The following is a 25216-nucleotide window of genomic DNA, read 5'->3' as shown; positions in this document are numbered from 1 at the left end:
GGCTTACTAAAAGACTGAGACCTGTTCATGGGACCATAGAGCACTTCCCCTCCCTCCACACCTTACCACCATATCACTAAAGGTCGACTTACAGCAGCTTTTTTTTTTTTTTTTTTTTTTAACCCAGTATAGCACGTCCACTTTCTTTTCTTTTTCTTTTTTTTTTGAGACGGAGTCTGGCTGTGTTGCCCAGGCTGGAGTGCAGTGGCCGGATCTCAGCTCACTGCAAGCTCCGCCTCCCGGGTTTACCCCATTCTCCTGCCTCAGCCTCCTGAGTAGCTGGGACTACAGGCGCCCGCCACCTCGCCCGGCTAGCTTTTTTTGTATTTTTTAGTAGAGATGGGGTTTCACCGTGTTAGCCAGGATGGTCTCGATCTCCTGACCTCGTGATCCGCCCGTCTCGGCCTCCCAAAGTGCCGGGATTACAGGCTTGAGCCACCGCGCCCGGCCAGCACGTCCACTTTCAACAAAAAATTGCAAGGCACACGAAAAGGCAAAAACAAAACAAAAAACCAACAAAAAACCCCTCCCCACAGTTTGAGTATACAGAATGAGCATCAGAACCAGACTTAGGTATAACAAGATTGGCATTATCTGACCAGCAATTTAAAATAATAATGATTAATATATTAAAAGTAGACAGTATATAAGCCACACCCTGACATGTAAAGCTCTTTGTGAGAAGGTAATAATGTTTTGCATGTCACATTTTAGCTTATAGCTAGGTAATACCAATATACATACACACTTGGGAAAAGTGAGCAAGGAAAGAAAATGTGGCTGGGTGTGGTGGCTCACGCCTATAATTCCAGCACTTTGGGAGGCTGAGGTAGGAGGATTTCTTGAGTCCAGGAGTTCAAGTACAGCCTGGGCAAAATAGTGAGATCCCTGTCTGTACAAAAAAAAAATTTAATTAGCTGGGCATAGTGGCACATGCCTATAATTCCTGCTACATGGGAAGCTGAGGTGGGAGGATCCCACGAGCCTGGGAGGTCAAGGCTGCAGTGAACTGTGAGTGTGCCAATGCACTCCAGCCTGGGTGACAAAGCAAAACCCTGTATTAAGAAAAGAAAAAAGGACGAAAGAAAAGGAAATGCACTGGGTGACAGACTGGCACAGGAGGTGGCAGAAGTAATTTGAAGGGATGCTGTAGGACATTGTGCCATATGACTTTGAGTTTACCTGTGTATTACATAGACATATACCTTGATAGGGCTCCCACATAGACGCTGATGGAGATACCTCTGGGCTCTGTCTAAGGATGGACCTGGTGTTGTGGGTTTTGTATCAATAGCTGCAGTTTCCCTACCAGGCTAATATGTGGCATGACTTGGGGCATTGTTTCTGGAAGTTCAGCTTCAAATCTTCTTTTTTTTTTAAAGAATGTCCAAAAAACTGTAAGCTACCTAAAATCCTCTAATAAATTTGTTTTCTTCCTAACAAATAACACTGGCCTTGCTGAGAACCAAAGCCAAGATATTATATATTTCTTAAAAGCTTATTTAGAAATATAGAGGCAACTGTTAGGGAAACAGTGGTTAAAAGAGTTCAGAGTGGCTGCTTCAGAGAAGCAGCAGTCAAGAATAAGGAAGGATGGACATAGTTGACATTTAAAAAAACTGGTAGTATGGCTGGGTGTGGTGGCTCATGCCTGTAATTCCAGCACTTTCAGATGCTGAGACAGGCGTATCACCTGAGGTCAGGAGTTTGAGACCAGCTTAGCCAACATGGCGAAACCCCGTCTCTACAAAGACTACAAAAATTAGCCAGGCATGGTGGCATGCGCCTGTAATCCCAGCTACTTGGGATGCTGAGGTAGGAGAATTGGTTGAACCTGGGAGGTGGAGGTTGTAGAGAGCCAAGATCACACCAATGCATTCCAGCCTGGGCAACAGAGTAAGACTGTCTCAAAGAAACAAAACAAAACAAAAAAGAAACAAAAAAATCTGGTAGTACTAGATGACTTTTTATCATATATTTTATATATATATATTTTTTTCTAATAAAATAAAAAAGGTTTATGGGAACCACTAAAAGAGCATCATTCACATGAATAAACTCTGAGGCTAGTAAATGCAGAGGAAGATGTTTGATAATGCAGTACAGCAAGTGGTATAGAGTCCTGGCTTCTACATGGTGAAGCTGTCCTTTGAAGGTCCTGGTCCCTCAATCCAATTAGGTTCTCCCTGAACTGGAATATGCTTCCATTCCATCCCACCCATCCAGGAGAGCAACATCCAGCCCTCCTCATCTACCACAGAGCAGAACAGAGAGATGAGTCCATGTTAACTCTGGCTGCATGGAGACAAAGCAGGCAGTGACTGTGTTGTGAGAACTTTACCATTAGGATTTAGAGCAATGACGCCAGGAAATGAAGGTGAAGGACAAAGGAGACACTGTGTGGGCAATGCAAAACCAGAGGCACTGGACAGGGTCTGAGTTGGATTAAGAAGACAGGGAACTTTCTCCGCCATGTTTGGCTAAGGAATTTCCCTAATATCCCAGAGAGAAGGGATGGGAAGTTCGCAGTTAAACTAGACTGTGATTACTCTTTTTACAGCTGAGGAAACTGAGGCTTAAAAATGTTAAACAACTTGCCCAGATCAATCCAATTGTTGAAGAAAAAACAAACACACCTTACATACTGCTGTCAGCATAGTCATTTGGAAACCAGCATGCCTATTTGGATTCAACAAGCATTTATTGGGCACCTACTAGGTGCTAGAACCTCTGGTAAGTGTTTGTGCATATAGCCAAGAGGCATAAGAGCATTCATGTCCTACAGCCTCAAAATCCTTCTCCTAGGCATCATCCAAAAAGCAATCTAGCAGACCAGAAAAGCTATAGTCACGAAAAGGTTTCTGCCAGCATTATCTATTTGGGAATAGTTGGAAACAACATAAGTAGCTAAATTAAAACTCATCTTTTTTTTTTTTTTTTCTTGAGACAGGGTCTCATTCTGTTACCCAGGCTGGAGTGTAATGGTGCAATCATGGCTCACTGTAGACTTGACTTCCTGGACTCTGGACTCTGGACTCACGTGATCCTCCCACCTTGGTCTCCTGAGTAGCTAGAAGTACAGGTATCAGAATAATTTTTTCTTTTTTTCTTTTTTTTTTTTTGTAGACATGAAGTTTTGCCAGGTTGTCCAGGTTGGTCTTGAACTCCTGGACCCAAGTGTTCCGCCTGCCTTGGCCTCCCAAAGTGCTGGGATTACAGGTGTGGGTCACTGTACCTGGCCAAAGCTCATCTTTAAAGGCATTTTCTATGGCGATAACACCTATTTTTATAAAAGTTATGTAGAAAAATGAGAAGAATCTAATGCACTGCTAATCTTAAATATAAAACAATTGTATTGCTCTATGATAACGGCAGAAAAAATGTATACACAGATACTCCTCAAGGTACAATGGGTTAAACTCCAACAAACTCATTGTAAGTTGAAAATATGATAAGTTGAAAATACATTTAACACACCTACCTTCCAAACATTGTAGTTTAGCCTACTGTATTAGTCAGGGTTCTCTAGAGGGACAGAACTAATAGTGTGTCCGGAATTGTTGGGTTCTTGGTCTCACTGACTTCAAGAATGACTGCAGACCCTCGCGGTGAGTGTTACAGTTCTTAAAGATGATGTGTCTGGAGTTTGTTCCTTCAGATGTTCAGATGTGTCTGGAGCTTCTTCCTTCTGGTGGGTTTGTGGTCTTGCTGTCAGGAGTGAAGCTGTAGACCTCCGTGGTGAGTGTTATAGCTCATAAAGGCAGCGTGTCTGGAGTTGTTCCTTCTTCCTGGTGGGTTCGTGGTCTCGCTGGCTTCAGGAGTGAAGCTGCAGACCTTTGAGGTGAGTGTTACAGCTCATAAAGGCAGTGTGAACCCAAAGAGTGAGTAGCAGCAAGATCTATTGCAAAGAGCAAAAGAATAAAGCTTCCAAGGTGTGGAAGGGGACCCCAGCAGGTTGCCACTGCTGGTTTGGGCAGCCTGCTTTTATTGCCTTATCTGGTCCCACCCACATCCCACTGATTGGTCCACTTTACAGAGAGCTGATTGGTCCGTTTTGACAGAGTGCTGATTGGTGCATTTACACCTTGAGCTAGACACAGAGTCACAGAGTGCTAGTTAGCTAGATACAGAATTAGCTAGATAGAGAGTACCAATTGGTGTATTTACAAACCTTGAACTAGACACAGAGTACTGATTGGTGTATTTACAAACCCTGAGCTAGACACAGAGTGCTGACTGGTGCATTTACAATCCTTGAGCTAGACACAGAGTGCTGATTGGTGCACATACAGTCCTCCGAAAGAGTATTAATTCACTTGATTACAAAGTCTCTCAATAGGCCATCTGCAAACTGAGGAGCAAGAAAGCCAGTCTGAGGCCCAAAGTGAAGAACCTGGAGTCCAGTGTTTGAGGGCAGGAAGCATCCAGCATGGGAGAAACATGTAGGCTGGGAGGCTAGGCCACTGTAGGCTTTCCACGTTTTTCTGCCTGTTTCATATTCTGGCCATTCTGGCAACTGATTAGGTGGTGCCCACCCAGATTAAAGGTGGGTCTGCCATTCCCAGACCACTGACTCAAATGTTACTCTCCTTTGGCAACACCCTCACAGACACACCCAGGATCAATACTTTGCACGCTTCAATCCAATCAAGTTGACACTCAGTATTAACCATCACATATACCATTGCAGATTTAATTTGCATTTCCTTAATGACCAGTGATGCTGCACATCTTTTCATCCTTCTGGCATTTAATATCATTCTGCAATATTATGATTGAAAACTGCATAGTGTTTCATTTTAGAGGCATCACAATTTAGTTAACCGATTCTTTAGAATAGGACTTTTAGACTGCTTATGATTTCTCTTTGGCTACTATAAATTTTGTTGAAATAAATATTTGTATAATTAAATCTTGGAGTTACATCATTGACTATTTAGACCAAAATTCCTAGATTTCCAATCTGCCTTCTTGTTTCAGCTCTCATACTGTGTGCTTATTGCATTTAGTTTTGTCAGAAATCTAACTTTCTAATTATTTCTACAAGATTTTTATTGATTCAACTGGATTTTGTAGGTATACAAATAAATAATGTATAAGTAATGATATTTATTTCCTTTGAATAATCATGTCTTGGTTCCTTTTTCTTTATCTGATTTCATGAGTGAGAACTTAAATAATAGTGGTATCTGTCTTTTTGCTGACTAACATAGTTGATTTAGTATCAAAATAAGATATTGGCATTATAGTATTAATTCTTTAAATAGACTTGCATTCCATTCTAGTTTGCTATGATTTTGTTAAGAAGTTTACCTTTAAAGTAGTTATGTGTCTTTTTTCACAATTATTTAAATAATTATGAGTCTTACTTTTTCCCCTTTTTACATATAAAAATAGAATCGAATCTATAATCTATGTTCTAATTTTTAAAAGTGAACTTAGCCTTTTAGAGTGAGCAACTTGCCAAGTGTTTAATATCATTCTACAACATTATGATTGAAGACTGCATAATATTTCTTTCTCTTTTCTTTCTGTTTTAGACAGAGTCTTGCTCTGTTGTCCAGGCTGGAGTACAGTGGTGCAATCTTGGCTCACTGCAACCTCTGCCTCCTGGGTTCAAGTGATTCTTGTGCCTTAGCCTCCCAAGTAGCTGGGACTACAGGCACGTGCCACCACATCTAGCTAATTTTTGTAATTTTTGTAGAGTCAGGATCTCACCATGTTGACAAAGCCGGTCTTGAACTCCTGGCCTCAAGTGATCCACCTGCCTCAGCCACCCAAAGTGCTGGGATAATAGGCGTGAGCCACTGTGCCCTGCCTAAAGACTGCACAGTATTTCATTTTAGAGGTATCATAATTTAGTTAACCAATTCTCTATTACAGGACTTTTAGGCTATTTATAATTTCTCTTTAGCTATTATAAATTGTGTTGAGATAAATATTCTTGTAATTAAATATTGGGGTACATCTCTGCCTAGATGTAGAAATTCTAATTTAGGTTAGAATTTCTAGATTTCCAATGGTAGGTCAAGGAATCTGAACATTTTTAAGGCTTTTGATTATTCACTATGACTTTTCTCTCAAGAGAGTTAGCGGATATTTGCATGCTTACCAACATTCTAATCTAGTCTGATGATAGGTGATTAATGCTATCACAGTAATTTGCATTTGCCTTTGAAAACACTGAATACCTTAAATGTGTATTTTATTTTTCTTTTCTGCTTAAATGCTTTATTTACTTTGTGTCTTTTATTGTATGTTCAGTTGGTCCTCATTATTTGTGGATTATGTACTTGCAAATTCACCTACTAACATGTATCTGTAACTTCAAAATAAATCAACACTCGTGGTGCTTCCATGGTCATACGGAGATAGGTGCAGAGCAGTGAAACATTTGAGTAACCTGATGCTCATGTTCCCAGCTGTGGTGGACCAAGACAACAATCTGCCTTCTTGGTTCAGCTCTCACACTGTAAACAAGGACACTTTTTGTAGTCTATTTAGTTCCATATTTTGTTTTGCATTTTTGTGCCTTTCGTTGGTGATTTCACTGTTTCAGATGGTCCCCAAGCATAGCACTGAAGACATGTCTAGAGTTCTAAGCACAAGAAGGCTGTGCTGTACCTTATTGAGAAAATACATGTGTCAGATAAGCTTCACTCAGGCATAAATTATAGTGCTGTTAGCCAAGAGTTCAAGATTAACGAATCAGCAACATATATTAAATAAGGTGTCTCCAAACAGAAACACACATAAAGCAAGGTTATGTACTGATCAGTTGATGAACGTATTGTTACTGGGGGGGTCCTTGTTCCCAAAGCTCCCAAGATGGTGGCAAGCCTCGTGTCCTCTGACCTGGGGTTATTGGCCCCACAGATGCCAAGGAATGGAATCTTGGGCCATGCGGTGAGTGTTACAGCTCTATTAGAAGCCGTGGGTCACGGAAGGGAACCGTGGAACCCAATGACTAGTGTTCAGCTTGATTAGGATGAACCCAGGCACTTAGCCATGCAGGAACAATGGCAAGCCTTTAGCCTGATCGGGAGCCTCAATGGGCGCCTCACTGAATCAGGAGCACAGCCGACACCCTGCTGGATCTGGAGGGATGGAAGTCAGCGGTGGGTCTGCAATGCGGCAAACAGCAGTGGTGGACGGTGAGCTCAACTCAGCTCGAGCTATAACAAACACGGACCAGAAGAGAGTGCAGTTGCAAGATTTAATAGAGTGAAAACAGAGCTCCCACACAAAGGGAGGGGACCCAAAGAGGTTAGCCGTTGTTGGCTCCAGTGCCTGGGTTTATATCTCGATCACTGTCCCTTCTGCTGTGCTCTCAGGCGATAGATGATTGGCTATTTCTTTACCTCCTGTTTTTGCCTAATTAGCATTTTAGTGAGTTCTCTTTACTAACTGATTGGTTGGGTATGAGCTAAGTTGCAAGCCCCGTGTTTAAAGGTGGATGCGGTCACCTTCCCAGCTAGGCTTAGGGATTCTTAGTCGGCCTAGGAAATCCAGCTAGTCCTGTCTCTAACTATGACCAGAGAGAGGCTTATAAGCAGGTAATGCTGCTTTTTGTTGTTGTTGTTTTGTTTTGTTTTTTTTCCATCGAGGAGCAATGGCTCAGTATTTTCAGAGTCATGTTTGTAGTGGCTTTATACAACGTAACTACCATAGGCTGGGTGCAGTGGCTCACACCTGTAATTCCAGCACTTTGGGATTACAGGTGCACGCCACCATGTCCAGCTAATTTTTGTATTTTTAGTAGAGATTGGGTTTTGCCATGTTGCCTAGGCTGATCTCAAACTCCTGGCACCCATTTTGGCCTCTCACAGTGCTGGGATTACGGACATGAGCCACCGTGCCCAGTCCAGAATATTTTCATAGGTGCTATGACACTTGTATTCTCTTTAACAATCCTCTGATGGGAGGTCAGCCCAGTGTCCTTGGTTTCCTATAAACAGTAGTGATAGATGCTTTAGAAACCTCCTCAGATCCTAAGGAGGTGGAGTTGTTAATACAAATAGCCATTACCAGTTCAGCAGTGCATAATTCTGAGAGGAAAATGGAGATTGGTAAAGCTAGGGTAGGTGGAAGAGAGGGAGGGAAATTTAACTTTTGTCCATTAAAAGTAAAATTTTAATGGTTAAGGGTCGTCTTTTGCACCTGGCTCTGTTTGGGCCAGTTTCTACACCTGCAGTTTTACCTGGCAAGATCATGGTGCTGCTGCCTGGGACATCAAGCCCAAACCCCTGTCACCCCATCCAGGTACCTGTTGTCCTAATTACCACATGAAAGCTGGGGGTGGGACCTAGGAAGCGGAGGTTATCTGGAGGATAGCTCAGTGCTTCTCACTTAGATTATCTGTGCTGCAATCTCTATGAACTTGTGCCTTAAGCCTAGGATGAGGAGGCTGCCATACGATAAGAAGAAGAATTTACAGAGCCAGTTTTTCTAGTCTCCTTCCAGGAGAATTTGGGACTTTGACATGGAGCATGGTGATGGCAGGCAGATCAGTGGTGATTGTGCTGGTGGGCAGGGGGTGGCTGCGTGGCTCTTATGTAACACTGCTTTTTACCCAGAGACTTGGGTGTGCTTCTGCATACAGAGGAAGAGCACTAGGACCCAGAGAGCTGGTCCTAAGCATCACAGAATCCCAGTCTCTTCAGCAATGGCTCAGTCAACATGGGCCCCCACAAGGTCATGAACTGTTGGTTTAATGGCTCTGTGGCCACTTGTAGGCCAGCAGGTAACAGGAGGATATTATGACCGCTGAGACCTGGAGCTCAGTACCAGATGGCATATTATATCCTGGCCCCACCCTGGGACACCATTTCTAGTGTGCCACTCTTCCTTAGATGTGGGGCTCAGTGCCAAATGGTATATTATGTCTTGGCCCTGCCTGGAACACCGTTTCTAACATGCCACTCTTCCTTTCACCGTGGGATCAACCCCTAGCTGTCTGAAAGACACTGTTGAGCTACCAGTTAATTGAAGGTGGAGAAACAGAACTCCTTACCCTTAACCTCTCTGTGCTTACAGCATGGTATCTGTGAAGAATGGTAACATGGTATCTGTGAAGAATGCAGGTATTTCCCAGCCTTAGCTTAGAATGGAATTGACATCTGTCTCTCTTTCTCTCCCTGTCTCATCTCCTCTCTCTCTGACATTACTAACCTGCTGAGTCCTTATTTTCCTTAACCATCCTTTATTAGCCTTGGAAATGACAGATATGTTGATGGTGAAGGTGGAGGTCCTGATGTCCTTGCTCCAGATGCCAGAACCCTTGGCCTGATGTCGGCAGCTGCAGCCGCACTGGTTGTTTTGTTTGCCCTTCCAGATCCACTCTCCATCCTTCTCTACTCTGTCTGTGCTGTGGGAGGCTGACCCCATCTGTCTACTTCAGTGGAGCACTAGAGCCTGCAAGAACTGATTGTATGCATCTCCTCCTAACCCCGTGTTTGGTGACTGTGGTAGGAATATTTACACCATGGACATTGGCAAATACTACAAGTAAGCATGCATGCACACATACATGTCTCAGAGCTTGTTGTTAAATATTTATTTACCAGCCGACCACTGGAGCAATATGAGTATATTCCTTGCCTCTGGCTTCTGCTTGGGTTTGGTCACTGGGTGGTACTTGCAAGGAACTGAAGAGAGCATGGTAAGAGTATCCACTCTCCTGGCCTCCCTAACACATTCTCAGATTGGCTGAATCCCTCTCCAAAGGCTTCAGCTGTAGTCAAGCACCCACTCCATAAACCCATCCTTTTTGGATTCTAGACAGTCCTTCCCTTTCCTTCTTGACGTGTATATTAGGCCATTCTTGCATTGCTATGAAGAAACACCTGAGGCTGAGTAATTAATATAGAAGAGACTCACAGTTCTGTAGGCTGTTACAGGAAGCATGATGCTGGCGTCTTCTCAGCTTCTGGGGAGGCCTCAGGAAGCTTCCAATCATCACTGAAGGTGAAGGGAAGTAGGCATCTCACATGGCCAGAGCGGGAGCAAGGGGTGGCTGGAGGTGCCACACTTTTAAACAACCAGATATTATGAATCTCACTGTTGAGAGGACAATACCAAACGATAAGGGATCTGCCCCATAACACAAATATCTTGCACCAAGCCCCATCTCCTACACTGGGGATTACATTTCAATGTGAGATTTGGGGGGACAAATATCCAAACTATATACAAGTCTATGGGTGGTAATGGCCCCAGGGGCCAGAGTATCTCTCCCTGGGTTCCCTAAACCCTACCTACACCAGTAGCCCCATTGATAACACTCTTCTCTAAAAACTCACCTGAGTGGGTATTACCTGTTTCCTTCTGACTAATACAAAAGCTGGGCATAGTCAGTCTGGTAGGAATGCCTGCTGAGTGCACTTCCCGTGTCTGCATACAGATGCTAAATGCAAGAACTGCAGTTTTCAAACTCTCTCTCTCTCTTTTTTTTTTTTTTTTTTGAGACAGATTCTTAGTCTGTCACCCAGGCTGGAGTGCAGTGGTGTGATCTCAGCTCACTGCAACCTCCACCTCCTGGGTTCAAGTGATTCTCATGCCTCAGCCTCCGGAGTAGCTGGGATTAGAGGCATGTGCCACCACACCTAGCTAATTTTTGTATTTTTTTTTTTTTTTTTTGGCAGAGACAGGATTTCACCATGTTGGACAAGCTGGTCTCAAACTCCTGACCTCAGGCGATCCACCCACTTAGGCTTCCCAAAGTGCTGGGATCACAGGTGTAAGCCACCACGCCCAACCTGCAGTTATGATTTCTGATAGATGTGGTATCTCTCATTTGTCTTTCAGTCCTCCAATTCCCGATTAACCCATTCCTTTATTCTTTCTGTTAACATAACCGGTGGTGGTTAGTTTTCCAAGTCAGGCCCTGGCCAACATAGACTCCTTGAATCTTCAACATGGACCCTAGGTTAAGAGCATCTGATGTCTCAGATGGTTAGCTAGTACCTATCTCAAGAAAGAATCAGGGACCATAAGCAAGGGTTTGTGACTATCAAAACTTAATAAGATTGCCAGGCACGGTGGCTTGCACCTGTAATCCTAGCACTTTGGGACGCTGGGGAGGAAGGATTACTTAAGCCCAGGAGTTCGAGATTGGCCTGGGCAGCATAGTGGGATCTTGTCTCTACAAAAAATTTTAAAAATTAGTCAGGTGTTGTGGTGTGTGCCTGAAATAGTTTGGCTATGTCCCCACCCAAATCTCATCTTGAATTTTAGTTCCCTTAATCCCCACGTGTTGTGGGAGGGACCTGGTGGGAGGTAATTGAATCATGGGGGCGGTTACCCCCATGTTGCTGTTCTCATGATAGTGAGTGAATTCTCATGAGATCTGATGGTTTATAAAGGGCTTTTTCCCCTTTTGCCCGGTGCTTCTCTTGCCTGCCACCATGTAAGATACGACTTTGCTCCTTGCCTCCCGCTGTGATTGTGCGTCCTCCCCAGCTGTGTGAAACTGTGAGTCAATTAAACCTCTTTCCTCTATAAATTACCCCGTCTCAGATAGGTCTTTATTAGCAGCCTGAGAACGGACTAATACAACACCTGTAGTCCCAACGACTCAGGAGGCTGAGGTAGAAGCTTCACTTGAGCCCGGGGGTTTGAGGCCACAGTGGGCTGTGATTGTACCACTACAATCCAGCCTTGGTGACAAAGCAAGATCTCATCTCAGAAACAAAGACAGAAGTGAGCCCCTCAAAACTTACTAAGACTTTCACATTTGTGTGCCTTTTCCCTTGTTTTAAATATCTCAGTTACCACTGTATTGTGCCCTGCAGTGATGCTTAAAATGAAAAGGACTCAGAGTTTGTCTTTAGGAGAAGTGAGAAAATGGGGAACTGGCTTAATAACCAACAAGGGGAGTGGGGTGGGGAGCAACATCTTCCTTTTTATTAACCTCTCAGAGATCTAGTATTCCCTTTCCTTATGCATATAGGCTAAAAATAAAGAAAATCGCAGTAGTATTAGCAGTACATGCAACTCCATTACTAATGCGTTCATAACACAGAGTTGCTGCAGATATTTCAAGGGTGAGGGGCAGAGATGTCTTGGATGGAGAGGCTCCCCATGGGGAAGAGGGAGGGGGCAACACTAAAGAGAAAAGAAAAGTGGTTGAGGTCAGACATGGTGGCTCATACCCGTAATCCCAGCACTTTGGGAAGCCGAAGCAGGATGATCACCTGAGGTCAGGAGTTTGAGACCAGCCTGGCCAACATGGTGAAACCCCGTCTCTACTAAAAATTCAAAAAAATTAGCTGGGCATGGTGGTGCATGCTTGTAATCCAAGCTACTTGGGAGGCTGAGGTACGAGAATCGTTCGAACCCAGGAGGTGGAGGTTGTACTGAGCCAAGATAGCACCACTGCACGCCAACCTGGGTGACAGAGTGAGACTCTGTCTCAAAAGCAAGAAAACAAACAAACAAAAACAAAATAAAACCCAAAATGTGGTTGAGTTCCTGGGACTAGGGCAGGGAAGACAAGAAGAACATGGAAGCTGGGCCTGAGAACTGACTATGGGAATTCCACAGGAAAAAAAGCTTTGGTGCTCTTTAACCCAGTGATCCTGCTTCTGGGAAGCTATCCTAGGAAAATAGCTCAAAAGGAAAGCTATCTAAACCCTTGACTCTTTCCAGCCTGTCTGGTTTGCGGGTACAGACGAGAACGCATTAACATTGATGCCTGTAGACCACACACTCACTGGGTCAACTACATAATTGGAGGAAATCAAGTCCCTGCCTCAGAGTCCCTCCATCAGTTCTTGGAGGTATCTGCCAGTGTCTTGCACGTGGTAAGGACCAAGTTTCCTTCTGCCCTGCTCCAGCCTGCTTGTGAGGTCCTCAGCCCATAACCCATTGGCGGGTTGCCCCTCACTCTGCCTCTGCTGCCCCACTTGCATGAAAGTGCTGCTTCTGGGCCATTTTTGTATTTCCCTGACCCCTGGCCACTGTGGTTTTCACGTCTGGACCAGGAAGTGACCCATTTCCCCCAGGGCTCGTAGGACCTTTCCTCAAAACGACAACTACTCCTGCCCATTCACTTCTTTCTAAAAATGATGAGTACCACTGTCTCAGGTCAAATGTAGAACAAACCCAGCATCTTCCATTTTTCTTGTTGCCCCCATCTCTCTTCTCATTAGGCCAGAACCACCCACCCCATTGCATGTCATCTTGTGGAAAGAGGTGCCTGAAAAATTCTCTTAGGCTCCCAGGCTTTGTTACAGAGTGGTGATCTGAGTAATGCACTAAACTGTTCATTGTAACATTAGGTCCAACAGTGAAAAACAGAAAGTAATCTAAAAGGACATGGTTCAAGAAGAGATTGGGTGAATTATGCAGTATAACCTCTTGTGAGATATACAGAGCCAATAATAATTGCAAGGACCCCATATAACATAAAAAAGTGCTTAGGATTTAATTGTAAGTGATAAAGAGAATAAATTTTACTGTACACAATGATGACTTCAGCTACATAAAAATGATACATGCCAATGAAATGAAACGAAAATGAACTTGAACCAACAAAAAGCAGTTCAACTTGGAATGTTGATAGTGTGGGACAAATTTTTCCTTTCCTTTGGAGTCCCATTAGTTTATTTATAATATGTATTTAATAAGAATAAAAAATTATTGGAAGAAAGGAATAAAAGGCTTGATCCTGCTTTGAGATCTCCTTTGAACATAGCTCAGGTTGTATTTGAGCTGGGAGGGGGATGGGGGTCAGCCTGACCGGGGTTATGAGGTTGACCATACTGTTCTCTCTGGGAGCATTTCCAGCTTGAATTTCTAGAAGCTGTATAAAGGTGCTTCTTTTCTACAGTGGCAACGTGTAATCCCAAGGCTTCAGGAAGGAAGAGTAATCATGCCTCACTGTGGAGTTGCCTTTAGTCCATTTGGGCTGCTATAACAAAAAAGCCCTTAGACTAGATAATTTATAAACAACCAAAATGTATTTTTATTTTATTATTATTTTTTTGAGACAGAGTCTCACTCTGTTGCCCAGACTGGAGTGCAATGGTAGGATCTTGGCTCATTGCAACCTTCACCTCCTGGGCTCAAACAATCCTCCTACCTCAGACTCCTGAGTAGCTGGGACTACAGGCATCAAAACACCTAGCTGATGTTTTGGCATTTTTTGTAGAGATAGGGTTTCACCATGTTGCCCAGGCTGGTCTCAAACTCCTGGCCTCAAGTGATCCTCCTTTCTTGGCCTCTCAAAGTGCTGGGATGACAGGTGTGGCCACCATGACTAGCCTAATAACAGAAATTTATTGCTCATGGTTCTGGAGGCTGCGAAGTCCAAGATCCACGTGCCAGCAGATTCCGCGCCTCTGCTTCAAGATGGTGTCTTCGTGTTCCATCCTCACGTGGTGAAAGAGTCAAAAACACGCCCTTTAGCCCCTTTTATAAGGTCACTAATCCCAGTTATTAGAGCAGAGCTCTTATGACCTAAAAACTTTCCAAAGGCCTCACTTCTTTTTTTCTTTTTAAGCCTACAGCACCTGGTATTCCCAGACAGTCTCCCATCTAAGAACTAACCAGGCTTTACCTTGCTTAGCTTCCAAGACCAGATGAGATCAGATGCATTCGGGCTGGTATAGCTGTAGACAGCCCCACCTATTTATACCTTCACACTGGGGGTTACGTCCCAACATAGAAATTTTTTTGGGACACCAGCATTCAGACCACAGCAGGAGTGTTGGAGACCAATTAGAATGTTGACATTTGATAATTGCCCCTTCAAAACTGGCTGACTTCCTGCAGCTTGAGGGGGTCTAGAAGAGAAAGGAATCTGACTGATGGTTGAAGCTAGTGCTCTTTTGTGGGTGCCGTCACCTGTTTGTTGTGTGAACTTGGTGTCTTTCTCCTTGGAGTCAGCTACTGAAACTTCTCATCCACAGTGCTGGCCCCTGAATCCTGGCTAACAAAGCCTTATCCTATGTTCAGGAAGAGAAATGAGACGCAGCGTTGCCCAGGAGCTGGGCTTTGGTGATGACTCCAAGCTCTGCTTCTCTTCCACCTGCTAGGGCTCTGCTTGCTCCACTGGTTTGCCAAATCCACATCCGGATTTTCCTGTTCTCTGGGCCCGTTTCGACTCATGATTTGCTTTGGACTTTCCACTTGGTTCTATGCATTGTTCTCTCTGATGATCCTGGTGGTTCAGCCTCTCCATTTTGACACAGAAGGCCCCCGGTAGCAGTGTGGACAGCCATGGTTCTCACCCACCAGGAACCAGACTCCCAAACTCCTGGCTGCTGAATCCAGGAATTTCTGTAGCTATAATTGTATACATTGTTTTATTTTGATTCCACTTTGTTTATTTAGATCTGTGTATCTGCCTCGGAACACTGTATCTTGTATCTTTTTCTATTTTACTATCTGTTTTGAGACAGGGCCTCACTCTGTTGCCCAGGTTGTGTAGCCTCAACCTCCTGGGCTCAAGAATTTGGTAGCCAGGACCAGAGGCTAGCGCCACCATGGCTGGCTAAGTTTTAAATTTCATGTAGAGACAGGGTCTCCTTATGTTGCCCAGGCTGATCTCGATTTCCTGGGCTCAAGCGATCCTCCCACCTCAGCCTCCCAAAGTGCTGGGATTGCAGGTGTGCGCCACCACACCCCGCCTCTTGTACCTTTTGTAATTGTTCCTTGGCTCCAACTACTATACAGGTGCATGAGGGGTCTGGGCCACCCCTAGCAGGGCCTCTCTCATTCTCCTGTCCACAGACCCAGATGGGACCCTTGGAGAACAATGATCTTCTCCATTGCTCCCTGGGTGAAATAGGAAACATAATACCTGTTCCGTGAGTCTTACTGAAATCCTGTACCTCCAACTGTTCATGGATGTGAAGTTATTTAAATACTTTGAGAGAAAGTAAAAGTCTTGCTACTTTTTAAAGGAACTGCTAAAGTACTTTGGACACTGTTCTTTTCAATATGTTGATTTGTTAGGAGACTCACTCAGAGGCTTCCCCAGCAGGTGCTTCAGTCCCTTGCTGAGGGCACTGCAGCTCGGGGTGAGAGGACCAAAGTCAAGACCTGGTTCTGCTGCATTCCTGGTGTGTGACTCAGGTCTCACATTTCCTCCTCTGTGGAATGGGAACAATAATAATACCTGCCTGACGAGGTTGTGGTGAGGATCAAAGGAGATGCTGTGAAAGTGTGAACAAAAGGCAGTTGCCCTAATTATTAGTGTCATGTACCCATCACTGCATTAATGACAGTGGAGAATGGGCAAAGGCTTAAAGAACACAGAAGACTTGGTTCTGCTCACCAAGATTTCATGCACAGAAAGAAAATAACTGCAGTACCAGCTGGTGCCACTGGCAGTAGAGTTCTTTAAGGGCTAGGAGTTGAGGGTGTGGCAGAAAAAGGGTTAAAGATATGGGACAACGTCAAAGGGTCCTCTGGGGTGGTGGGGAGGTGAAGAAACGGGCATCAGGTGGGCACTTAGGGACCCTGTAAAGCAGTAGAAAGAGTAACAGTAGGGACATTGAGTCCTGCTTCTGTGCCTGAGATCCCAAGCCGCTGTCAGCAAAAAGTCTCAGGAATACAAAAAGAAGTAAGCCAGGCTGGGCTCAGTGGCTCATGCCTGTAATCCCAGCACTTTGGGAGATTGAGGCAGGCAGATCACCTGAGGTCAGGAGTCCAAGACCAGCCTGACCAACACGGTGAAAACCCATCTCTACTTTAAAAAAAAAAAAAAAAAAAAAAAATATATATATATATACACACACACACACACACACACACACACACACACAAATAAGCCAGGCATGGTGGCACGTGCCTGCAATCCTAGCTACTCAGGAGACTGAGGCAGGAGAATCACTTGAATTCAGGCAGCTGAGTTTGCAGTGAGCTAAACTTGTGCCATTGCACTCCAGTCTCAGCGACAGGGTCAGACTCCGTCTCCAGAAACAAAAACAAAAAGAAGTAAGCCCTATATGCAGTGGAGGGGGAGCTCTGTCAGCACATTCATTCTGGCAGGCACAGTGTGAGGTCCCAGGCCCTGAAACTGGGATTGCCAGCATCTCTTGAGAGAACCTACTTCTTAGGTCAGGCTTTAAACCCTTGAGATGGCATCATGGGGTGGGTTGAGTCTCTATCAATCTCATCCTTGTGGTGGGAGGAAAGAGGAGAGGGTGCAGGGAGGGCAGTGGCTGATGGGGAAGTGGTAAACCTACTGCCTGGTGACTGCACTCAGCTCCCCAGCTGAAATCCCCGCAAGCCACACAGAGGGGAGAAGGAGTTCTGTGTCCGCCCGACTGGGAAAGCTGCCAAGTGAGACTTCTGCACCAGCGGAAGATTTGCATTTATTGGTTGGGAATCTCTGTGACGGTGGTGCCCTGCCAGGTGTCAGTGATTTTTGATTGACCAGGCTCCTTGCAACTGTGTGAACCTGTTTTCACACCTATAATTGGTTGCTAAAATTAAATGAAAAAAAATAGTAAAGCCTTTGCCAATTATTTAATAAATGGTAGCTGTTATTGTCATTGTCATAGTCAGCTGCACTGCTGTATCATCTCTAAGGGCTGAGTCAGTCCTGCCTCAATCCTGAGCCAACTGACAGGACTGGCAAACGTGCGAGGCTCTCTAGCTTCACCCTCTGGCAGGGGACTGCAATGAGTCTTGCTGCCCAAGAAACCAGGGGCCAGGGATGGGAACTGGAAGCCACTTTCATGCAACAGTGCTGTATCCTTTCTCCCCATTTCCTCATCTTCCAAGTTGATCCCTCAAAGAACTAGATTTCTGCTGGTTCCTTGCAGAGCACGCTAATTCCCACGAGGACTGCAGGCATTCGCTTGGCCAGAACCCAGACACCTACCTGGCTCTCACTTTCTGTGTCTCAGTGGTTCTCAAGATGGGCAATATTACCCTCCTGGGGACGGCTGGAAGTTGGTAGGGCACTTTTATCAATAAATAAGCGGGAGTCCTACTGACATTTAGTGGGGTTGGCCAGCGATGCTAGATATCTGGTGAAGTGCAGGGCAGCTCGCTACTACAAAGAACTATCTTGCATGCTTTCAAACGTCCCGTTGGATATTCAAGTAGGTACCATTTCTTATTCATTCTCTGAGCTAGAACTAACTCCATCTTATGCATAAACACACATTTTCCCAAGGTTTTTATAGGTATTTCAAAATATGGTAAGATCTATATAACCTAAAATTTACCATTTCAACCACTTCAATTCAGTGGCATTAATTACATTTGCAATGTTGTGCAACCATCACCATTATCTATTCCAAAACTTTTTCATTACCCTAAGCAGAAATTCTGTACCCATTAAGCAATAACCATGCATTCTCCCCCTCCCAGCCACACTAACTTCTAATCTACCTTGTGTCTCTTCAGACTTGCCTATTCCAGGTACCTCATATAAGTGGAATCATAGAGTATTTGTCCTTTGTTTCGTCAAAAACTTTACCAAGAATTGTTCATCATATTGAAAATTACCATCACCAGTGACAAGGCCCATGTGAGGTGTTCGAATCATCAGTGAGATTTGCATGTATGGGTCTGCATTTACAACTGCCACATTCAGCATGACCATGAGCACTTGACACTTTAATATGTTTTCTAACGAGTGTTCAAATCTTTACATATTGTAAGAGTTTATGTGTTTTTATGTTTTACATTGCTTTTTATTCCCAAGTTAAGACATTATGATTAAACAATTATATGCAGGGCTGGGCGCCGTGGCTCACTCCTGTAATCCCAGCACTTTGGGAGGCAGAGGCAGGCAGATCCTGAGGTCAGGAGTTTGAGACCAGCCTGGCCAATATGGTGAAACCCCATCTCTACTAATAATACAAAAATTAGCTGGGCGTGGTGGCGGGTGCCTATAATCCCAGCTACTCAGGAGGCTGAGGCAGGAGAATTGTTTGAACCCAGGAGGGCGAGGTTGCAGTAAGCTGAGATCGTGCCACTGCATTCCAGCCTGGGTGACAGAGTGAGATTCTGTCTTAAAAAAAAAAAAATTATATGCAGGTAGCATAAATAAGCTATTAATTTTATTTCAGATTAGGAAAGGGAGTAATGTAAAACATTTATTATTAAAAAGGGGCATTGGGCTTAATGGAGCCGAGAGCCATTTATTTGCTATAGTCACAGACAAATAACCAGCCATGAGGGAATATCCTTGGAAGTGAGGTGCTGTTGACTAACTGTGAATATTGCTTTGCCTTTGTAATGTTATATGGCCAGCCCCACCTCCCTCAAACAAAAATCCTCAAATCTCTGAACCTGTTGACTCTTTGGTCACTACCTGCCTGTTAGGTCTGGTCAGTGCAGGGATATTTGCACCTGTCTGCAATTCTTCCTAATACTATTTTTTTTCTAGCTTCCATGATGGGCACGGGCATAACAAACAAATTGAGATCAGATTGTTTCTAGGCAATCACCTACAATTGAAGGTATATTTTCAGCATTCAAGGAAATGATTGATTCCAGCACAAATCCTAAGCATCATATAAATGGGAATTTGGGACCACACTGTATTTACTTGACATTCTTTATTCAGACTGGCCTGAATCTGGCTGGGAGCACTCAGATATTGATTTCTTCTGGATAAAAAGGCAGGAAGTATTACAGACATTGTTTCCTAACCAACTGCCTGTTTAATATTCACACTTCCTTAGATCAGCTCTGAAGTCTTTCTTGAGAACATATAACACCACAAGATTCTTTTTTTTTTTTTTTTACTTTAAGTTCTGGGATACATGTGCTGAATATGCAGATTTGTTACATAGGTATATGTGTGCCATGGTGGTTTGCTGCATCTATCAACCTGTCATCTAGGTTTTTAAGCCCCACATGCATTAGGTATTCATCCTAATGCTCTCCTTCCCCTTGCCCCTCACCACCCAACAGGCCCCAGTGTGTGATATTCCCCTTCCTGTGTCCGTGTGTTCTCATTGTTCAACTCCCACTTGTGAGTGAGAATATAACACCAAAGATTTTAAATGGGCTGAAATTTTGTTGCTAAAACCAATTGTGTGTGGGGTGTGTGTGTGTTTAACATGGAGCCCTGGAGTTTGTCTGTTTGTTGCACTGTGCAAAGGATGTCATGTCACGCTTGGATAATGCAGTCTTTTTCACTTCCTCCCTCTGTCAATATTCCTTCACTCAAATGCTTTCTAGCTCTGTGCTTGGAGCTGGCCCACATAGATGAACACAATAATTGGCTGCAAGAAGATTGAAGTCTTGTATGAGAGAAGGACTAGCAAAAACAAAACATGGTGATGCTGTGTGAGGGATATTTTCTCAGAGCTGTGGACCACAGTGGGGACAGGAATAATTACACTGACTCAAGAAAGGAGCACACAAACACATACCATGTACACACACGACACAAACATATACTACACACATATATACACAACACACACATACACAACATACACATACACACACATCCCTGTCAATCTACTCAAGTTCTTGAACAAGGACCACTAGAAACCCCTGTGAAAGCTCAGTGTCATGTCATTCTTAGTCCATTTTGTGCTGCTATAATAGAATACAACAGACTGGGTAATTTACAGGTAAGAGAAGTTTATTTGGCTCACAGTTCTGGAGGTTGGGAAGTCCAAGATTGAGGGTCTGCATCTGGTGAGGGCCTTCTTGCTGTGTTATGACATGGTAGAAGGCATTACATGGTGAGAGAGAGAGAGAGAGAAAGGCAGAGACAACATGCTCAGGAGGAAGGCCTAACTCATTCTTCACAAAGATGCCACTCCTAAAATAATGAGCTCATTCTTGTCACATGGACATTGTCCATTTATGAGGGCAGAGACCTCATGACTTCATCGTCTCTTGAGGGTCCCGCCTCTCAACACTGTTGCATTGGGGATTAAGTTTCCAACATGTGAATGTGCTCCAGCATCAACTCAGGTCCAAAGTTCACGGTCTCATCTAAATCCCATGTGGGTGAGACTCAAGGCACAACTCATCCTGAGGCAAACTTTGCTCCAGCTGTGAGCCTGCGACTTCATATGAGTTATCTACTCTCAAAATATAATGGTGGGACAGGCTTAGGATAGATGTTCCCATCCCAAAAGGGAGAAATAGACAAGAAGAAAAGGGTAACTACTCCCCAGTTTGTCCAAGACCCAAGAGGGAAAACATTACATTTTGAAGTGCCAGAATAATCTCTTTGGACTCCTTGTGAGCACATTTTGGGGAGTAGTTGGGCCTCTGAGGCCTGAGGCAGCCCCACCCCAATGGCTTTACTGGATTCAGTCCACCCAATAGCTCTCTCAGGCTGGCATTGTCCACTGAGAGCTCTACAATTCTGGGGCCTCAGTGGCCATCTCACTCCACAGCTCTGCTAGGCGTTGCCCTAGTGGGGACTCTACATGGCTGCTACTCTCCTGCAGCAAGTTTCTGCCTGGAACCCCCAGCTATGTATAGCACCCTTTGAAATCTAGAAAGTGGCTGCCATAGCCCCATAGTTCTAAACTCTGTGAGCCTACAGAATTAGCACCATGTGGATGCCCTGTGCTCTCTGGAGTGGCAGCCCAAGATGCACCTGGTCCTGCTTAACCTACAGCTGGGATCTCCAAGGAGCACCATGCTAGAATGCAGGAAGCAGGAGCAGATGCTTGAGGTGGTACAGGGCAGTGGAGGTCCCAAGGGTGCCTCCCTGGAAGCCTTGCCCTCAGGGTCCTGCTCACACTCCCCTCACCATCCCTACCCTCGGACAACTGGTAGTCTGTTTTCTAGTTCTACAGTTTTGTCATTTTGAGAATATTATATACACGGAATCATATGGTAGACAATACTGATTTTTATCTCATGCTGTAATTATGGTAATCAAGCCAATGCTCTGGCTTGGGGAGCAAAGTAAGTAGTTTTTGATGCTACTTCTGGGGTTCATAGTGCTAAACTTATGTCATCAGTGAGGCTAAGCACCTCTGTTTGTGTTTGCATTTGCTAGACTATGGACATGCACACAGCTCATCCAACTGGCTGTGTCTTGTTCTTTAGATGCACATTTAAAATCACTGAAGACGTTAAGACAGAGTCCTGTTACCCTTTGAAACTCACCTGTCAATTGGATCTATTGAAAAAAAAAAAAGTCGTGCCTGTGAGATGTTGGTGAATGTAGGCTTTGAGCAGGTTTACAGGGATGAATATATAGAAAGATTGTTTGGGCTGGGCACAGTGGCTCTCACCTCTAATCCCAGCACTTTAGGAGGCTGAGGCAGGCAGATCACTTGAGATCAGGAGTTCGAGACCAGCCTGGCCAACATGGTGAAACCTCGTTTCCGCTAAAAATACAAAAAATTAGTTGGGCGTGGTGACATGTGCCTGCAATTCCAGCTACTTGGGAGGCTGAGACAGGAGAATCACTTGAACTTGGGAGGCAGTGGTTGCAACAATGAGCTGCGATCATGCCACCACACTCCAGCCTAGGTGACACAGCAAGACTCCATCTCAGACAAGAAAAAAAAAAAAAGATTGGTTTGTCTATTTCAAGTACTACCTTGTTATTAAAAAAAAAAAAAATCAGTGAATGCAACACAAGTGCGAGGCCCATTGGTTATTTCTTGGTCACAGGAAATGTTGCGAAAATGATCACTTGTGGGAGAGTTGTATTGAAAACATACTTAAATCTCGCAAAATTTTAGATTATGAGAAACTGTCCAATCAGAAAAAAACTGGTGTAGTTTTCAAAAAGTGTGTAGAGGGGACACCCCCCTCTCCCAAACAGTTCATTATCTTCATAAAGTTGGAGAGATAGCCACAATTTTGCATTTGGAAAATGGGGTCAACTATATTGTTAGTGTATTCTGGGAGGTTCTCTATCTTGGGAGCTAACATGGGGAAATAATTTAAATAAGATTAGGGCTGAACAATTACAGAGGAAGCAGATGTGACCTCTGCCTTTTTCCGCTTTAGGTGATGGAGCAGTCCTAAAATGCAGCATCGGCATCTCCTTGGGGGTTTGAAACGCTTGGATTCCTCAGACATTTTGATTCTGCAGGTCTAATGGGGCCAGACTGTGTTTCACTCTGAGCTCTGATGATAATCTCCCTTTTTTTTTTGTTTGTTTGTTTTTTGAAATAGTCTCTCTCTGTCACTTAGGCTGATAATCTCCCTTCCTTCCTTCCTTCCGTCCGTCCGTCCGTCCGTCCGTCCTTCCTTCCTTCCTTCCTTCCCTCCCTCCCTGCCTCCTTCCTTCCTTTCTTCCTTCCTTCCTTTTCTCCTTCTTCTTCTTTTTCCCTCCTCCTCCTCCTTCTTCTTCTTCTTTCTTTCCTTTCTTCTTTCTTTCTTTCTTTCTTTCTTTCTTTCTTTCTTTCTTTCTTTCTTTCTTTCTTTCTTTCTCTCTCTCTCTCTCTTCTTTCTTGCTTGCTTTCTCTTGCTTTCTTGCTTTCTTCTTTCTTCCTTTTGAAAGAGTCTCTCTGTCACCCACGCTGGAGTGCAGTGGCACCACCATCTCAGTGTTTCCTGGGTTCAAGTGATTCTCGTGCCTCAGCCTCCCGTGTAGCTGAGATTACAGGTGTGCACCACTGTGCATGGCCTGATGATAATCTCCCTTCTTTCTGAGATTGTCTGGCTTCCTGGGTTCCCAGCCACAGCTGTGTCCTGGTGGCTCTTGGCCACTCTGTGGGAGCTTTGCTTTGTTTCTATTTACCATCTCTCACCTTCAGGCAGTGGAGGGTGGACATGGGCAGGACCCTTTTGGCTGCTAGGCCTCTAAACCCCCTTCCCTGCAACATAGAAAAGCCTGGGTATGTTGAAAAATGTTTTGGGCTTATTTGTTTTGCTTTTATTTTGAGGAAATAGAAGTTTATGCCCAGCAAACAAACAACTTTGTCTGGAATATTGGACACTGTGTACTTTTTGGCTCATTGTTGGGCCAAATTGCGTCCCTTCCTCCTCAAAAAAAAAAAAAAAAAAAAATGTATGTGGAGTCCCAACCTCCTCAGAATGTGATCTTATAGGGTCTTTATAGTGGTAATCAAGTTAAAATGAGGTCATTTGGTGGGCTGTGGTCTGATATGTCTTTACAAGAAGAGGAAGTTTGGACACAGGCAAGCACACGGGGAGAGCGCCATTTAAATGTGAAAACGGGCAACAACCCAAATGAGAGGTAACCTGTGTTTTGGGTTGAATTGTGCCCCACTCCTGCTCCCCTCATCCCAAATTCATGTACTAAAGTCTAACTCCCATTACCTCAGCATGTGATTGTATTTGGAGATGGGGCCTTTAGAGATGTGATGGAGGTAAATTGAGCCACCAGGATGCGCCCTAATCCAATCTGACTGTGCTTACAACAAGAGGAAATTTAGAAACACAGAGAAACACCGGGGATGCAGGTACAGAGAAAGGACCATGGGAGGACACAGCAAGAGGGCAGCCATCTGCAAACCAGGGAGCGAGGCCTTAGAGGAAACCAGCCCTGCAGGCACCTTGATCTTGGACTTCCAGCTTCCAGAACTGCAAGAAAACACATTCCTGTTGTTTCAGCTGCCCTGTCTGGTATTTTGCTATGGAAGCCCTAGACGACTAAGATAACAGCTGAGACCAAAGAGTTATGCTGAGGCAAAATATAATTTTTTTTAAAGAATGAAAAAGTTACAAAAGATTTTCACTTATCAAGGGTGACAGGAATAATGTTTTGAAATATTGAATGGACGTGTTTTTCATAGCCCCATAAATCCTGTTCTCCCACAGCCTTCCGCCATTAGGGCTAAGCCATAACTGCAGGGTGGGTGAGGGTGGGCAGTGCCTGGAATAAAAAGGTCATTGATGGCTTTGGCTTGCAAAGCTGACTTCGTTGATTCCATACAGAAATAACGGTTTTGAAATGCAGACTTTATGGGGAGAGATAATGTTTATTTTCTGAATTTTAAAAGCTCCCTTTATAGGTGGAAAGTTAGGGATGGAATTTAGACATATAAGCCTTTGGTAGAGACAATGCAGGTTATTTCATAAGGGAGGTGCTGACAGGATGGGAAGAGGAGGCAAAAGGTAAAATAACCAGGTACCTGGTTTGTAGTCTACATGTTGTGCTGTTTGTAGCACAAAGACAAGAGTGCATGTGTGCACATGTGTGTGTGAGAGAGAGAGGAGAAGCCGGCTTTGGGAGACTGGAGGGGCTGTCTTTCCTTTCCTACAGGCACTCATCTAGTCTCTGTTTTGTTTCAGTTTGGAGGAATCCCAGAGCAGCGGCTTTGTTCCTTGCTTTTTCAGGTAT

The 25216-nt window shown here is 44.3% G+C and overlaps 1 long non-coding RNA gene and 1 pseudogene across 1 annotated transcript in view; both read right to left on the bottom strand.

Moving 5' to 3' along the window:
- The window catches only part of LOC117093680, a 30445-nt gene extending 26815 nt beyond the window's left edge, over positions 1 to 3630 (bottom strand). Inside the window, exon 1 of the long non-coding RNA XR_004441191.1 lies at positions 3482 to 3630. This is a non-coding gene — a long non-coding RNA (uncharacterized LOC117093680). The remainder of the gene's footprint in view (positions 1 to 3481) is intronic.
- Positions 3631 to 14501: 10871 nt separating this feature from the next.
- LOC117095947 lies at positions 14502 to 14620 on the bottom strand (annotated as a pseudogene).
- Between the last annotated feature and the right edge of the window lie 10596 nt (positions 14621 to 25216).

The sequence above is a fragment of the Trachypithecus francoisi genome, unplaced genomic scaffold (assembly GCF_009764315.1).
Source record: "Trachypithecus francoisi isolate TF-2019V2 unplaced genomic scaffold, Tfra_2.0 Contig01440, whole genome shotgun sequence".
NCBI classification, from domain to species: Eukaryota; Metazoa; Chordata; class Mammalia; order Primates; family Cercopithecidae; genus Trachypithecus; species Trachypithecus francoisi.
The sequence above is the reverse complement of the archived record's forward strand: the minus strand, read 5'-3'. Positions and strand labels throughout refer to the sequence as shown.